The sequence below is a fragment of the Palaemon carinicauda genome, chromosome 4 (genome assembly GCF_036898095.1).
Source record: "Palaemon carinicauda isolate YSFRI2023 chromosome 4, ASM3689809v2, whole genome shotgun sequence".
Classification (NCBI taxonomy): domain Eukaryota; kingdom Metazoa; phylum Arthropoda; class Malacostraca; order Decapoda; family Palaemonidae; genus Palaemon; species Palaemon carinicauda.
Window position 1 is genome coordinate 130630112 of NC_090728.1, and position 5267 is coordinate 130635378.

A 5267-nucleotide genomic window follows, 5' to 3' on the forward strand; every position below is an offset into this window, starting at 1 on the left:
TTAAAAGCATCATTATCAAACAAAATAGTTGGAAAGACTAATAGAGAGGAAAGTGGCATAATTGGAGTATCAAAAAATACTCTGCACAGGGTGTTACGAATATTGGTAAGGGAATTGTTTTGTCTTTTAAGGCAGTGTGTAAATCTGTGAAGGGACCTTTAATTGTCTTCCCTTTATAGTGATGAAGTGTGGATATAAAATGCAAATTATATGGGGTTTAATGTGTATATGTACCAAGATTTTTAAGCTTATTTGACCGATGCATAATATTAGTATTTGGCACATCAAACAAATTTTTTCACAACTTCATGTTGTATTAAAAGCTAACACTACTGTAGTCAAATCAGATATTTAGGTTTTAGAATGGTTGGCTAAAATCTTCTTAAGAAACATTTATAACAGAAAACTATGCATTTATTGCAAGGAAGTTTATACTATAATACAATTCAACGTATTCCTCTTGTAAACTTTCTCTTCCTCTGAGAGATTTTGGCTTTAGATAAGGATATATTTTTTTTTTTCTAAAGGAGAAAAGAGATGTTTTATTTGTTCTATTCCTATCTCTCCCTTTTACCAAAAGTTATATTATAGGCACAATTAAAACCAAAACTCCAAAATTGTTGATGAAACTCTACATATGTTAAGTAATCATGAATGATTGTGTCTGTATGTAATGGGACTTTCACGAATCATAAATATATATTTTTAAAAGTTTTCTTCTGTCATTCGTTTCAGGCTCTGGACCGAGACCCACCTTGGGGAAAATCCATCTGGAAGGTTCGGGTGCAAGTCCGTGATGGCCAGGCTCTTTGGAATCGCCCTCGTAACAAACAACAAGGCCTTGCGTCTAAATTTGGCTGAGTTCTTCTTCCGAGTTAAGGCCAAATTTAAACGACGTGCGTGAAGAGATATCAGAGAGGCAAGATATCTTATCAAATATGAGAAGGAAAAAAGCCAAAGAGGATCATGAGTGGGAAGTGTGAGAGAAAAAAAAAAAGATAAGAAAAGGAGCGAGAGAGATGAGCGGACACACCTGGCAGGGAGAGATGTTAAAAGGGACTTGGGAAGAAAGTTTTGAAGAAGAGCAGTACTTCCCGAAAACCATTGCCAGTCACCAATTATCAGAGCCTTTAAGCCTTGGCAAATAGAGTTGTTCCTGATACGGAAAGAGTAGAAGACAATATCGACATTCAGTTGTTATACCTTTCAGAGATAAAGGGTGATGACTTACCCCTGAGTACTGTAAAGCAATTCACGGAGACTGGAAGAGAAGGCAAACATATAGGTAGTCATGGATCTTCTTTCGAACATTACAAAAAAGGGTGTCGGATCATTACCAAACTAAGCGAGAGAGAAAACGGGAAAGCGGACTTTCGTCTCTCCGATATCAAAGGAAAACTTGTCTCGATCTACAGGAGAGAAAAATATTAATTTACGGAAATCAGCGCGGAAAAAATATCACCTAGGGATAATGGAAACTAATATATTTCCTGATAAACGCTCTTTACACTATGTACACAAAGGTATTATATCATTAACAGGGAGTAAGAAGAATAAAAGGATCAGTTCCCACATTATTGACACAGGAGATAAATCTGAAACGGCAAAACCACTTTCAGCTTACGGAGATAATTTATCCAATCACGCTAATCAAATCGAATTAGAAATGAGGATTGACTACCAAAAACGAGATAAAAATAAAGGACTCCAATCAGGAAAAGTCAAACGAATGAAACTAAAAGACGATGAAGTCTTCTGAAAATCATTACGAACTGGGAAGTTTTGTGATACACGCTGGGTGTGATGAAAAATATCCCCACAATTCAAAGAACATAACAATTGACCTGTCCGATCCATATAGCTAATACAGACCTCAGCGACTACGGCAGCAGAGGAAGGATAGGCCGATTTCATCTGGCGGAAGCTATCATAACAATCGTTAAGGACACTAATGATAATCCGCCGGTTTTTCCGAGTGCTACCATGTCGGTGAGTATTCTATCATTATTACTAATTTTTCTATATTATTTTCTAACAAATATCCATGCAAAATACTTGATATCATTATAGTATCAACAGTTATGTTCTCCAACAATACATTGGATATTTACTAGACCAAAGTTAATGGTTCTCCATTTGCAGTGGCATTGACCTTTTTTACACATTTGAGTTTATGCATATTGATGTATTATTTATACCTTATGTCACATCATATTTTCAACTATAACCTCTGCGAACTATAGATAATTCACTGTTTTTTTTTTTTTCGTTGAATTTATTTCTTGCTTTTCTCAATAATTAGGATAAACTCAAACTCTACAGGGTTTTTTATTACTCAAATATATGTTTATGTAAGACTTTATACTCCCTGCTATCCTTATATACATTAAATATCAAATACCAGCGAGCCATTCATTTCAAACACCCCCTCTCCGTTATGATATATTTCCTTAAGTAACCTAGAACTACTCAAAACTTTCGTGACAGCTTATAATACCTATTAGCTTACTGTATGTAGATTTATACATCTGTGTGGAACAGACCACTGCATTAGACCAGGAAAGCACAGTCGTGCTAAATCGATACACCTTCCACATCTCAAGGTGAGAATACTAAAAGTGATTTATAAATCAAACTTGTTTGACCTAACTGAGAAAATCAAAATAGAGAGTCAAGGTTTAAATGAAGGAAAAAAGTGAAAACAATACGTTATATACGAAATATCATCAGCAGAGTCATTCAATTTACATATCAAGTTCACTTACATATCTTATCAAAGTAGATTATATTATATCTCCATGAGTTATATAGTGACAAAATAATAGAAATTTCATCCCTTCTTTGTCATTCCCATGATTCAAACCGATTATATTTTATATGGTCTTACCGAGTTTCCTTGAGCATAGCAATCATTTTTTTCAATACTCTTTCATCTATGTCCAAAAAAATTTGATCTTTTGAAAAACTTTAGGTGTTCTCTCCTCTATACTCTGAATATGTGTTGAGATTACATGAAAGTACTCGGAATTGTACCTTCATTTTTCATTCCACTCTTGTGGCTACTGATATCGAGTGCCATAAATCAATAGTTAATTATCTTATAAATTAATCCTTTTAAATTTCCTATATAAATAATCTATTCTAGGACCTTAATGCTTATATAAAAAACATTTTTTTTCTTGGAAAAGTAAATATTACATCGGAACGAGGATGGGTAAAAAGAATTAATGTTGTTTTGAAAATTGGGTTAGGAGGATTGAGTATGACACAAGTAAAGCTACTAAGAATGATCTTATATGGTTGAGAACATGAATGCAGAGGAAAAAAATAGTTTTAAAAAAGTCTGAATCTGAATCTTGGCAAGATATGAAGAGCAAGAAAGGGCAGTAATGCTTTGTGATTTGATTACAATGGTAAGTGACACAAAGAGAAAAAAGTTCTTCACAGGTATGGAATCCTTGAAGTAAATAGGAATAGGAGTAAGTCTCGTAAACATGAATGTGGGAAAAAGTTTATTAGTGGAAACGCATGATTTCTACGGAATGATTATAAGAATTCTTAGGATAGAGACAATAGTAAATAGTTTATATAAGTTATCATTTCATTTTACTTTCTCCTAACCTTCTTTAATCTATAATTTACTTTATTTTCAGTGGACATGAAACGTATTCCATTTTTTTTTCTCATTTCCTTATAAGATTTTTCAACTATTATTTATACAAAAGGTTTAGTAAGTTTCATACCTATGAAATTTAAATTTTTTACTTCCATCAGGAGGAAACGAAATGAATGGGTTTGCTATTTGCTGGATGAGATATCATTCAGTCATCACCAACTTAAATATTTCTGCCAAACATTTGTCCAATACTGGTAATGTCTATAATCTAAAGATTAAATGATATTTTATTGGTGCTCTTAAATAATATTGACAATAAACATGGGAATGGAAATTGATATACAGCGGATACTTTGCCGTGGGACAAAAATAATGGGTCGAGAATAGGTGATTCTCGAAGGGTTGAGTAAATTAATCGCGATGACAAAACAGGAAAAGGAAAATAAAGAGAGAGTAAAAATGTGTTTATGGGTGTGGAGAGAGAAACAAAATAGGGAGGTAAAAATTCTTTTCATCATAAATCCAGTTCAAAATTATAAGTAACAAATATAAAGACTGAAAAAAAGAGCAAAATGAAGATTAATTGAGAGGTTAAAATTACTAAGATAATCATAAGCTCCTATATACCTTGACCAGTCAATAATTACTAGAGACCCAGATTTAAAGGTAAAACATAAGAGGAGAAATAAAAAAGAAACATTGGTTGGCGCTACATGAAGTTTTGGAAAATCTTGCAGAAAAATTCACGGCAATAATTATTGATAGACGACACATGTCTCTGTAATTTTTATGTTTATGGGTATATCCAAGAAATACTGGCAACGTCGTTTAAAACGGCAATGCTGGTTCGTCGGGAGAAACACTGTGGCGGGATGTTGCAAGGACAACCCCCACACCCTTGAATCACTCTAACTGACAAATGTCTCAACAAAACAAACTTTCCCCTTACATTATCTCAAACCATTTTCCTAGATAAATGGACAAAAAAAAAAAAAAAAAAAAAAAACATAACCTTGCTAACTATATCCCTAAAACTAAATTATTACTTAATTCTAGAATTATAAAAACCAAACTAAAGATATTAATGTAGACAACACAAAACAAGCTTAACATACAAAATAAATAAAAATGCCACATTCATATAAACACAGAGAAAATATCGAAACCTAAAACTAAGATGAACCACAACCAAATATGTTTATAAATGTTTATTTATCAACGCGGAAACTGTCTCCGCACACAAACTGATCAGTCCTTGGCACAGCCACCAATCTGTGGCAAAAGGAACTGTATTCAGTTCCAGTCAACTGAACTGAACAGTCAATTAAGGGTCATAATCATCATCTTCATCATCATCAATAACAGCAATTGAAAGTTCATTCAGTCGGGGTCATAAACATTTATCTAAATCCAAAGAGCAGTCTAAATATAATCGTAATACAGGCCAGGTCATCAACGGTTGAGGTACATTCAAAACTAAGTTCTCTCCAAAGGAGGAATTACGGCTTTTGAAATAAACAAAACACTTCCAACGTTGGTTGAAATCAATTAAATAAAGTGAATCCAGCATTCACACACAACCGCCTCTAGCAGCAGTCAAAAAAAAAAAAAAAAGCCATCGCTCCGAAACATTTACTAATGTCCTAACCTA